This window comes from Rhipicephalus microplus, unplaced genomic scaffold (genome assembly GCF_043290135.1).
Source record: "Rhipicephalus microplus isolate Deutch F79 unplaced genomic scaffold, USDA_Rmic scaffold_401, whole genome shotgun sequence".
Lineage (NCBI taxonomy): Eukaryota > Metazoa > Arthropoda > Arachnida > Ixodida > Ixodidae > Rhipicephalus > Rhipicephalus microplus.
This window is the reverse complement of record NW_027464965.1, coordinates 22,501-35,000: the sequence shown is the minus strand read 5'-3', so window position 1 is coordinate 35,000 and position 12,500 is coordinate 22,501. Positions and strand designations below refer to the sequence as shown.

Genomic DNA, 12,500 nt, shown 5'->3' with positions numbered 1-12,500 from the left:
CCGGTGGTGCCGCACCCGGGCTCGCCCCGGCTGACGCAGTTTTCGCGCCGCCCCGGCTGACGCGGTTTCGTGCCGCCCCGGCAGACGCGGTTTTTTGCGCCGCCCCGGCTGACGCGGTTTTTTGCCGCCCCGGCTGACGCAGTTCGGACTTGGCACTTTTCGGCTGTGCCTGGCTGGCGGCCCACTCACTCGATCGCCATGTCTGTTTGCCACAGTTTTCCCGGTGGTGCCGCACCCGGGCTCGCCCCGGCAGACGCGTTTTTTTTTTTTCTTTCGCCCCGGCTGACGCAGTTTTCGCGCCGCCCCGGCTGACGCGGTTTCGTGCCGCCCCGGCAGACGCGGTTTTTTGCGCCGCCCCGGCTGACGCGGTTTTTGCCGCCCCGGCTGACGCAGTTCGGACTTAGCACTTTTTGGCTGAGCCTGGCTGGTGGCCCACTCACTCGATCGCCATGTCTGTTAGCCACAGTTTTCCCGGTGGTGCCGCACCCGGGCTCGCCCCGGCTGACGCAGTTTTCGCGCCGCCCCGGCTGACGCGGTTTCGTGCCGCCCCGGCAGACGCGGTTTTCGCGCCGCCCCGGCTGACGCGGTTTTTGCCGCCCCGGCTGACGCAGTTCGGACTTAGCACTTTTCGGCTGTGCCTGGCTGGCGGCCCACTCACTCGATCGCCATGTCTGTTTGCCACAGTTTTCCCGGTGGTGCCGCACCCGGGCTCGCCCCGGCTGACGCAGTTTTCGCGCCGCCCCGGCTGACGCGGTTTCGTGCCGCCCCGGCAGACGCGGTTTTCGCGCCGCCCCGGCTGACGCGGTTTCGTGCCGCCCCGGCAGACGCGGTTTTTTGCCGCCCCAGCTGACGCAGTTCGGACTTAGCACTTTTTGGCTGAGCCTTGCTGGCGGCCCACTCACTCGATCGCCATGTCTGTTTGCCACAGTTTTCCCGGTGGTGCCGCACCCGGGCTCGCCCCGGCAGACGCGTTTTTTTTTCTTTCGCCCCGGCTGACGCAGTTTTCGCGCCGCCCCGGCAGACGCGGTTTTCGCGCCGCCCCGGCAGACGCGGTTTTTTGCGCCGCCCCGGCTGACGCGGTTTTTTGCCGCCCCGGCTGACGCAGTTCGGACTTGGCACTTTTTGGCTGAGCCTGGCTGGCGGCCCACTCACTCGATCGCCATGTCTGTTTGCCACAGTTTTCCCGGTGGTGCCGCACCCGGGCTCGCCCCGGCTGACGCAGTTTTCGCGCCGCCCCGGCTGACGCGGTTTCGTGCCGCCCCGGCAGACGCGGTTTTTTGCGCCGCCCCGGCTGACGCGGTTTTTTGCCGCCCCGGCTGACACGGTTCGGACTTTGCACTTTTCGGCTGTGCCTGGCTGGCGGCCCACTCACTCGATCGCCATGTCTGTTTGCCACAGTTTTCCCGGTGGTGCCGCACCCGGGCTCGCCCCGGCAGACGCGTTTTTTTTTTTTTTTTCTTTCGCCCCGGCTGACGCAGTTTTCGCGCCGCCCCGGCTGACGCGGTTTCGTGCCGCCCCGGCAGACGCGGTTTTTTGCGCCGCCCCGGCTGACGTGGTTTTTGCCGCCCCGGCTGACGCAGTTCGGACTTTGCACTTTTTGGCTGAGCCTGGCTGGCGGCCCACTCACTCGATCGCCATGTCTGTTTGCCACAGTTTTCCCGGTGGTGCCGCACCCGGGCTCGCCCCGGCAGACGCGTTTTTTTTTTCCTTCGCCCCGGCAGACGTGGTTCCCCCCCCCCTCCGTCTTTCTTTTTGTTTTTTTTTTTCGCCGCGGCTGAAGTGGATTTTTCGGTGCCTCGACGCCCCGGTAGTCGCGGTTTTTCCGTTTCCGCACGGCCCCGGCTGACGCTGCTCGGTCACAGTCGCCTTTTGTGGTGATTGCAGACTTCTTGAGCGCGGGTGTTTTTTTTTTTTTGTTGTTGTTGTTGTTTTATTACGCATTCGCTCCAGCAGACGCTGTTTAGACTTTTTGTTTCCTCTTTTATCCTGCGACGAGGTGACGAGGTTTATTCGGTGCCCCGCCGCCCCGGCTGAAGTGATTTTTCCTGTCCCGTGCCGCCCCGGCTGACGCGGTTGGGACTTCGCGTTTGTTCGGCCGCCACGGGTTTTGGCGCACTCGCTCGGTTGCTTGTTGTTGCCACTTGTTGCGAACCCAGGTTTCTTGAGCGAGCGCGGGCGTTTTTTCTTCCTTTCTTTCTTTGTTCTATGTGTTAGCGAATCGGCCTTTAATATCACACGAGGACTCACAACCAACAATTTTCAGTTTGAAGTGTAAAAAATCTGCAGGTGTTGACGTAACTGACTTGCCCCGTACCCTTGAGTACATCCATGAAGTTCTCGTAGTACTACTAAATCGCATTATTCCAAGTGGAGAAATTCCCATAAACTTGCAAACCTCTACACGAAAATCGGTGCGCGTGATAAAGTTGAAAATTATCGTCCGATATCAAATGTGCCTTCTATAACACAAATTCTAGGAAAAAAAAAAAAAAAAACACTTGTTCGCCGTTTTCTGCGCCGTGACTGGCAGCACTCCGGCGAAGCGAAACGGGGTCGATTCGAGCACGATATCGGCGTCTTTCGACGTGCTCGCCGGCGACCGTCGCACGAGTACGTCGCACGAGCGCGTCTGCCGGGGCGCCGTTTGCGAAGCCGACGCAAAAGTGGGAACCGCCGCTCGGATGATCGCCGCTTTCGGCAGAGTGAGTGTTGGCACTCCGGGGAAGCGAAACAGCGTGAATGCGCCCACGAAATCGGCGTATTTTGAAGTGCCCGCCGGCGACCGTCGCACGAGTACGGTAAACCGCGTCAGCCGGGGCGTAGTTCGGGACGCCGACGAAAAAGTGGGAAGCGCAACTCGGATCTTCGCCGTTTTTGCAGGAGTGAGTGGCGGCCCTCCTGCGAGACCAAGAAGCATCGATTCGTGCACGAATTCGGCGCCTTTCGACGTGATCGCCGGCGACCGTCGCTCGAGTAGGGCAAACCGCGTCTGCCGGGGCGGGCTTCGGGACGCCGATGCGAAAGTGGGAAACGCTGCTCGGATGTTCGCCGTTTTTGGCCGAGTGAGTGCTGGCACTCGGGCGAAGCCAAACGGGGCCGATTACGGCACGATATCGGCGTCTTTCGACGTGCCCGCCGGCGACCGTCGCACGAGTACGGTAAACCGCGTCAGCCCGGGCGGAGTTCGGGACGCCGATGCGAAAGTGGAGAACGCCGCTCGGATCTTCGCCGTTTTTGGAGGAGTGAGTGGCGGCACTCCGGAGAAGCCAAGGAGCGCCAATTAGCGCACGATATCGGCGTCTTTCGACGCGCTCGCCGGCGACCGTCGCACGAGTAGGGCAAACCGCGTCTGCCGGGGCGGGGTTTACGACGCCGACGCAAAAGTGGGAACCGCCGCTCGGATGTTGGCCGTTTTTGGCAGAGTGAGTGCTGGCACTCCGGCGACGCGAAAGAGCGCGAATGCGCCCACGAAAGTGGCGTATTTGGACGTGCGTGACGGCGACCGCTGCAGGAGTACGAAAAACCACGTCAGCCGGGGCGAGCGACACACGGCGGTCTGGGTGCTTATCGCTGCTATTATAGGGGCACCCCGGCAGACGCAGAAAAAAAAAAAAATTTTCGACCTTCTTTTTTGCTGGTCGAGCTCGGGTAACCCAGGTCGCAATGGGAGCCGCGCACGAAAGCGGCGTCGCGAGACGCGTTCGCGGTCGCTAGTCGCACGAGCTCGGCAACCGCGTCAGCCGGCGCGGAGTTCGGGATGCCGACGGCTAAGTGGGTACCGCTGCTCGGATGTTCGCCGTTTTTGGCCGAGTGAGTGCTGGCACTCCGGTGAAGCCAAGGAGCGCCAATTCGTGCACGATATCGGCGTCTTTCGACGTGCCCGCCGGCCACCGCCGCACGAGTACGGCAAACCGCGTCTGCCGGGGCGGGGTTCGCGACGCGTACGCAATAGTGGGAACCGTCGCTCGGATGTTCGTCGTCTTTGGCCGAGCGAGTGCTGGCACTCCGGCGAAGCGAAACGGGGCCGATTCGGGCACGATATCGGCGTATTTCGACGTGCTCGCCGGCGACCGTCGCACGAGTACGGCAAAGCGCGTCTGCCGGGGCGAGGTTTGCGACGCCGACGAAAAAGTGGGAAGCGCCGCTCGGATCTTCGCCGTTTTTGCAGGAGTGAGTGGCGGCCCTCCTGCGAGACCAAGAAGCATCGACTCGCGCACGATATCGGTGTCTTTCGACGTGCCCGCCGGCCACCGCCGCACGAGTACGGCAAACCGCGTATGCCGGGGCGGGGTTGGCGACGCCGACGCAAAAGTGGGAACCGCCACTAGGATGTTCGCCGTTTTTGGCAGAGTGAGTGCTGGCACTCCGGCGAAGCGAAAGAGCGCGAATGCGCCCACGAAAGTGGCGTGTTTGGACGTGCTTGACGACGACCACCGCAGGAAAACGAAAAACCACGTCAGCCGGGGCGAGCGACCCATGGCGGTCTGGGTGCTTATCGCTGCTATTATAGGGGCACCCCGGCAGACGCAAAAAAAAAAAAAAAATTTTTTTCGACATTCTTTTTTGCTCGTCGACCTCGGGTGACCCAGGTCGCAGTGGGAGCCGCGCACGAAAGCGGCGTCGCGAGACGGCTTCGCGGTCGCTAGTCGCACGAGCTCGGCAACCGCGTCTGCCGGGGCGGAGTTCGGGACGCCGACGGCTAAGTGGGAACCGCCGCTCGGATGTTCGCCGTTTGTGGCCGAGTGAGTGCTGGCACTCCGGCGAAGCCAAACGGGGCCGATTCCGGCACGATATCGGCGTCTTTCTACGTGCTCGCCGGCGACCGTCGCACGAGTACGGCAAAGTGCGTCTGCCGGGGCGGGGTTTGCGACGCGTACGCAATAGTGAGAACCGTCGCTCGGATGTTCGTCGTCTTTCGCCGAGCCAGTGCTGGCAATCCGGCGAAGCCGAACGGAGCCGATTCGGGCACGATATCGGCGTCTTTCCACGTGCTCGCCGGCGACCGTCGCACGAGTACGGTAAACCGCGTCAGCCGGGGCGGAGTTCGGGACGCCGATGCGAAAGTGGGAAGCGCCGCTCGGATCTTCGCCGTTTTTGGAGGAGTCAGTGGCGGCACTCCGGTGAAGCCAAGGTGCGCCAATTCGCGCACGATATCGGCGTCTTTCGACGTGCCCGCCGGCCACCGTCGCACGAGTACGGCAAACCTCGTCTGCCGGGGCGGGGTTTGCGACGCCGACGCAAAAGTGGGAACCGCCGCTCGGATGTTCGCCGTTTTTGGCAGAGTGAGTGCTGGCACTCCGGCGAAGCGAAAGAGCGCGAATGCGCCCACGAAAGTGGCGTGTTTGGACGTGCTTGACGACGACCACCGCAGGAAAACGAAAAACCACGTCAGCCGGGGCGAGCGACCCATGGCGGTCTGGGTGCTTATCGCTGCTATTATAGGGGCACCCCGGCAGACGCAAAAAAAAAAAAAAATTTTTTTCGACATTCTTTTTTGCTCGTCGACCTCGGGTGACCCAGGTCGCAGTGGGAGCCGCGCACGAAAGCGGCGTCGCGAGACGGCTTCGCGGTCGCTAGTCGCACGAGCTCGGCAACCGCGTCTGCCGGGGCGGAGTTCGGGACGCCGACGGCTAAGTGGGAACCGCCGCTCGGATGTTCGCCGTTTGTGGCCGAGTGAGTGCTGGCACTCCGGCGAAGCCAAACGGGGCCGATTCCGGCACGATATCGGCGTCTTTCTACGTGCTCGCCGGCGACCGTCGCACGAGTACGGCAAAGTGCGTCTGCCGGGGCGGGGTTTGCGACGCGTACGCAATAGTGAGAACCGTCGCTCGGATGTTCGTCGTCTTTCGCCGAGCCAGTGCTGGCACTCCGGCGAAGCCGAACGGAGCCGATTCGGGCACGATATCGGCGTCTTTCCACGTGCTCGCCGGCGACCGTCGCACGAGTACGGTAAACCGCGTCAGCCGGGGCGGAGTTCGGGACGCCGATGCGAAAGTGGGAAGCGCCGCTCGGATCTTCGCCGTTTTTGGAGGAGTCAGTGGCGGCACTCCGGTGAAGCCAAGGTGCGCCAATTCGCGCACGATATCGGCGTCTTTCGACGTGCCCGCCGGCCACCGTCGCACGAGTACGGCAAACCTCGTCTGCCGGGGCGGGGTTTGCGACGCCGACGCAAAAGTGGGAACCGCCGCTCGGATGTTCGCCGTTTTTGGCAGAGTGAGTGCTGGCACTCCGGCGAAGCGAAAGAGCGTGAATGCGCCCACGAAAGTAGCGTATTTGGACGTGCTTGACGGCGACCGCCGCAGGAGTACGAAAAACCACGTCAGCCGGGGCGAGCGACCCACGGCGGTCTGGGTGCTTATCGCTGCTATTATAGGGGCACCCCGGCAGACGCAGAAAGAAAAAAAAAATGGGGACATGGCGTGCGTCACCGTGCGGCTTCGCAGCGTTGCCGAAGTCGCCGAGCCCTTCGACTGAGCCGAACGGCGGACAGGGAACGTTGGTCGGCCGTTCTAACCTGTCGGTGCCACGCCGAGACGTCGTTAAGGAAAACCGCGTCGTGGGCCTCTACGACGCCGTCGAGTCGTTGTACGTTTGGTGTCCAGCGTGTCGGCGGCGAGTAGCGGACACGTCGTTCACGACTTCGGTCTTTCGCAGTCGACGCGAACTTGCGGAGAGTCGTGGTGCCTCACGTTTTCGGCAGAAACCGCGGCGGAATTTTCCCGTGCGTGCGCGCACGACCTCGGTGCTGTGCCGTCAGCGTAGTGTTGCACAAACTCGTGGCCTACCCAAGGTGCGGTACGTTTGCGGCCGTATCCTCGGTGGGAATTTCGTGAGTAGGGTCGCAAATTCTACGACCTCGGCGGGTTTGAGAGCGACGTAGACTTGTGGCACGCTCAACATGCCACACGTTTCGGGGCACACCCGCGGTGAAATTTTCTCGAGTACGCTCGTATTAGGGCCCAAGGAGGTCTGGGTACTTATCGCTGCTATTATGTGGGGGTTCTCGTGAGCGGCGTACGCGAAAGCGACCGGGTGTCTGATATGCGGCGGGCTTCGGCCTCGTCAAGCGTGTCCTCGGGTCTGCTCCAGGGGAATCCACGGCAGTCGTCTGCAGCCTCATCCGCTTGATGCGTTAGGGGCTGGTTGTCGGACGGTGCCGTTTTACCACGATATCGAGGTGTGTTCCGTGTCGTCCTCGGGCGATTCAGATGCGAAAGCGCCGAAGACGCGGGCGTGACCCGTCGTCTGGCGGCTTTGCAGTCTCGGCTCCGTTGCTAGTTCCGGCCGGTCCACCGACAGTGCAGCGGGCTTGGGCAACCCGCACGGCGCGACCGAGTCGATGCAACGAAAAAGAGCGAGCATGAACGTGCTTCTTGCCGCACGGCTCCCACTCGTCTTTCGGGAAGGTTGTGCCGTAGCGAGCTCGAACGCCGTCATCTCGGAGTGCAAAATAAGCGTGTTGGGGCGCCTGAAGGTGGCCTCCGCCGCACACAGACTGCGTCCGGCCCGCCGAGGGCGAGGACGGACGCGCAGTCGAACGATTACCTGGTTGATCCTGCCAGTAATCATATGCTTGTCTCAAAGATTAAGCCATGCATGTCTAAGTACATGCCGAAATAAGGCGAAACCGCGAATGGCTCATTAAATCAGTTATGGTTCCTTAGATCGTTTCTTCCTACTTGGATAACTGTGGCAATTCTAGAGCTAATACATGCAGTGAGCCTGGAGCCCTTTGGGTAACGGGTGCTTTTATTAGACCAAGATCGATCGGGTTTCGGCCCGTATTGTGTGGTGACTCTGGATAACTTTGTGCTGATCGCATGGCCACGAGCCGGCGACGTTTCTTTCAAGTGTCTGCCTTATCAACTTTCGATGGTAGGTTACTTGCTTACCATGGTTGTTACGGGTAACGGAGAATCAGGGTTCGATTCCGGAGAGGGAGCCTGAGAAACGGCTACCACATCCAAGGAAGGCAGCAGGCGCGCAAATTACCCACTCCCGGCACGGGGAGGTAGTGACGAAAAATAACAATACGGGACTCTTTTGAGGCCCCGTAATTGAAATGAGTACACTCTAAATCCTTTAACGAGGATCAATTGGAGGGCAAGTCTGGTGCCAGCAGCCGCGGTAATTCCAGCTCCAATAGCGTATACTAAAGCTGCTGCGGTTAAAAAGCTCGTAGTTGGATCTCAGTTCCAGACGAGTAGTGCATCTACCCGATGCGACGGCTCGGACTGAACATCATGCCGGTTCTTTCTTGGTGCACTTCATTGTGTGCCTCGAGATGGCCGGTGCTTTTACTTTGAAAAAATTAGAGTGCTCAACGCAGGCGAGTCGCCTGAATAAACTTGCATGGAATAATAGAACAAGACCTCGTTTCTGTTCTGTTGGTTTTTGGAATACGAGGTAATGATTAAGAGGGACGGACGGGGGCATTCGTATTGCGGCGCTAGAGGTGAAATTCTTGGACCGTCGCAAGACGAACTACTGCGAAAGCATTTGCCAAGAATGTTTTCATTGATCAAGAACGAAAGTCAGAGGTTCGAAGGCGATCAGATACCGCCCTAGTTCTGACCATAAACGATGCCAACCAGCGATCCGCCTGAGTTACTCAAATGACTCGGCGGGCAGCTTCCGGGAAACCAAAGTATTTGGGTTCCGGGGGAAGTATGGTTGCAAAGCTGAAACTTAAAGGAATTGACGGAAGGGCACCACCAGGAGTGGAGCCTGCGGCTTAATTTGACTCAACACGGGAAAACTTACCCGGCCCGGACACTGGGAGGATTGACAGATTGAGAGCTCTTTCTTGATTCGGTGGATGGTGGTGCATGGCCGTTCTTAGTTGGTGGAGCGATTTGTCTGGTTAATTCCGATAACGAACGAGACTCTAGCCTATTAAATAGGTGCGGGGTTCCCAGCACCTTACAACCTTCTTAGAGGGACAAGCGGCTCCTAGCCGCACGAAACAGAGCAATAACAGGTCTGTGATGCCCTTAGATGTCCGGGGCCGCACGCGCGCTACACTGAAGGAAGCAGCGTGTCTTTATCCCTGTCTGAAAAGACTGGGTAACCCGTGGAACTTCTTTCGTGATTGGGATAGGGGCTTGCAATTGTTCCCCTTGAACGAGGAATTCCCAGTAAGCGCGAGTCATAAGCTCGCGTTGATTACGTCCCTGCCCTTTGTACACACCGCCCGTCGCTACTACCGATTGAATGATTTAGTGAGGTCTTCGGACCGATGTCCGGCGCGGCCTTTCGGTTGCGCCGGTCTGTTGGAAAGATGACCAAACTTGATCATTTAGAGGAAGTAAAAGTCGTAACAAGGTTTCCGTAGGTGAACCTGCGGAAGGATCATTAACGGATTGTGAAGGGTGAGCGCCTCAGCTGCGTCTGCGCCCGACACTTTCTGCCGCTGACCCCGTTTGGACGCGGGGTCGGCTTTTCCCCACGGGGCTGCCTGAATGTGGAGCGGCACCCCGTGACAAATTGTTGCGCCCAGCGGACGCCAACACCGCGACCTTGGACGGTCGGCCAGGTGGCGGACGCGGGTACAAACGGCGCAACGCACTCATAGGTCGGCTTTCGACCCGCCACTGCACCGTGGCTCGAAGCGCTCGAAATGCGCGACCCGACCGCTGCGGGACCGCCTAGTACTGTAAACAGGAGCGGCGGAGCGCGAACGGCGAGTCGTGGTTACGTCGGTAGAAGGCGAGGCTGCGCGTTCCCGAAACGCCAGCCGAGTGCCCTCCCGACCGTTCGAGCGTGCAAGAACGAGACCCGACAATCGCGCGGCGACTGCCAAGTACGAGAGGAACGGCACAAGCGTCGGCGGTCGGTCAAGGAACTGGCGATGTGACGGGTCCGCTGTGCACCAGTGCATACCGTCCCGCCGTCCGCGGCAAGCGCCTCCGCGTCCTCGGGTGACGGAGGCTGCCGGTCGGTTCTTGCAGGCGAGGGATCTCGCTGGCACCGGTTCGCGTTGACGCGCGGCCGGTCATGGCACGGCGATGCGACGGCCGAGGTGCGCAGTACTCGATGGAGGAACCGCACGCTCCGATGACCGTCCCGCCCTCCGCGGCGTATGCGTACCGACCGTAATGGTTGCAGCAGCGCCGGCCGGCTTTTGAATTCGCCACACGAAACACGGTGCGAGATCGCGGTTAGGGGAGCGTCGACGTTGCCAGGCGTTTTGCTTGCTGCCGAGGGAAAGGCGGCACGGCCACGTCGCGCTCGTCGCGATTAGCGGGTCTGCGCGCTTTGGGAAGGTGCCGCAACGACTTGCCGAAAGAGGAAGCACGGAAGAACGAGGGACTTGGACGTCCCGACAATTGAACGCACTTGCGGCCAGGCCCTTGCTGGCTTCGTTCTTCCGCCTCGAGTAGGCTCGTACGCGGCTCCGGCGCCGAAAGTGGTCCTTGGCACCGACTTCGGTGGACGTGGGAAGTGCCGCGCAAGTACGGCGCGCCTGGCTCCACCTGTTGGCTAAAGTAGGCAGCCGGATCGGCATTTTGGTGTGCGGTGGCAAACCGTGGATGCGAAAAAAGCTTGTGCGATTTCGTGGAACAAAAAGCGGGGGTCCCCCTTTTTATGCGGAGGAGACCGACCCGCCCGCCGTGGTGAACCGCGACGCCACGGTAAAAACGGGAGAGGCTTGTCGATGGGACCGTGCATCCCGCGCTCCACGGAGGCCGGGAGGCGGCCGCCCGAGGAAATGTGTAGCCGTCGAGGCCCGCATCTGCGTGCACTCTTATCCAAATGGGTGTACCGCAGGCATTTTCTGGTTAGGCGGGCCAATGAGAGCGAGCACACAACGATACCTACGGGTCCGGCTTGGAGAACCGGCTTCGACGCCTCCCGAGTATTTATAGAGGGGTGGACCACGAAAGCACTCGCAAGTAGCGGAAGCGAAACGCCGTCCGAAACACACCGTTTGCTCGATTTGCGGCAGCCGAAAAAGGCGCGGCAGAGTTTTGGAGTCCAAGCGTGCGCTGAAAAGCGCCCTTCTTGGCCACTGTTTGGCCGAGTGCCAGAAACGTTTGGTTTTGACTGTACGGAATTGAACAAACACTTTTTCACGACTCTAAGCGGTGGATCACTCGGTTCTCGGGTCGATGAAGAACGCAGCCAGCTGCGAGACTTGGTGTGAATTGCAGGACACACTGAGCACTGATTCTTTGAACGCACATTGCGGCCTTGGGTCTTCCCTTGGCTTCGTCTGTCTGAGGGTCGGATCACATATCAAGAGAGCCTTCGGCGCACAAGGGAACGTGAGCCGTCGACTCGTTTTGACCGCGTCGGCAACACGGACAGCACGCTGAACACCTCACAGCGAGCGCCAACAGCGGCCACTCAAGGGCGAGACGGTGGCGACCGTCGTGCCAGAGCCCAACCGAAACGGGGGCGACCGACTGCATTGAGGATGTGGCACCTCGTTGAGACCGCCGCAGGACTTCGAGTCGGAAGGAAGCCTGCAGGGAAAGTGCGGTCGAGGTTGCGTACTCCTCTCTGCGACCGGGCGCGCAAGAGCTGCGAGAGCCACGGACGCGCAACTTTAACGCACGGTAAACACGAGGAGCGAAAGCCGGCCAGCAAAGCTTCTCCAGCCGTGCGCAAAGTGCGCGAGATCGCAGCCTTGCGTTGCGCTTGTTGCCCTCGAAGTAAGCAGGGTGTCCCGTAGACCGGGCGCTCGAACACGCTGCGGGGCCGTGCCTCCTCCAGGCTTTGCCGCGCGAACAGGGAACGTTCGCGCGCAAAGCGCAGGGAGGTGAGGAGGCTGCGCCCGACGTTTGCGGTTCGCTGCGTACGCGGTTGATGCGGAGAGCACGGCGCGACGACTTGCCGCGAAGCGGAAAAAGTCTCCCGCACGAGTTGGCGAAACGTTGGCGAAGCTTAAGGCGTTCTCGTCGTAGTCCGCCGTCGGTCTAAGTGCTTCGCAGTTCCCGTCCCGTTCAAAAAACTGGGCCACTCCAGTTGGGGCGGGGGCGACGCTACACGAGACGATGCCTCTCGCCAGGCTGCGTGGCTGCCCTTGCGGCGGCGGCGACTGGCCTCGGCGGTGTTTGGGCTTTCGACACGGTCGTTTATCACGCAACTGCTCGGACGACGCACGCGCGCAGCGGAATGCCGCTTGCCAGCCTTGTGAAGATGTGACCCTGTACAGGGTTGCGGGCGCACTTGGTAGGGCGTCGTACTCGGTTCGCGATGGGTTTACGAACGTGTCCCGTCACTTCCACGTCACACCGGTTGTGCGCCGCACGCGTGCAGCGGGGAAGCCGATTGCCAGCCTTGTGAAGAAGTGGCCCTGTACAGGGTTGCGGGCGCACTTGGTAGGGCGAGCGCACGCGGTCGTGCAGGAAGTTGATGGAAGCGAATGTATCCGCTGTCGACCTCAGATCAGGCGAGACAACCCGCTGAATTTAAGCATATCACTAAGCGGAGGAAAAGAAACCAACAGGGATTCCCCGAGTAGCTGCGAGCGAAACGGGACCGAGCCCAGCACC

At 60.7% G+C, this 12,500-nt stretch overlaps 2 non-coding genes and 1 pseudogene across 2 annotated transcripts; all 3 read left to right on the top strand.

The window, feature by feature from the left end:
* The first annotated feature begins 7,542 nt into the window (after window positions 1-7,542).
* LOC142794340 (small subunit ribosomal RNA) lies at window positions 7,543-9,357 on the top strand. The gene has a single exon (XR_012892265.1). It is a non-coding gene; the product is annotated as a small subunit ribosomal RNA (ribosomal RNA).
* A 1,719-nt stretch (window positions 9,358-11,076) lies between these two features.
* Window positions 11,077-11,229, top strand: LOC142794344 (5.8S ribosomal RNA). The gene has a single exon (XR_012892269.1). It is a non-coding gene; the product is annotated as a 5.8S ribosomal RNA (ribosomal RNA).
* Window positions 11,230-12,383: 1,154 nt separating this feature from the next.
* The window catches only part of LOC142794347 (large subunit ribosomal RNA), a 6,487-nt pseudogene continuing 6,370 nt past the window's right edge, over window positions 12,384-12,500 (top strand).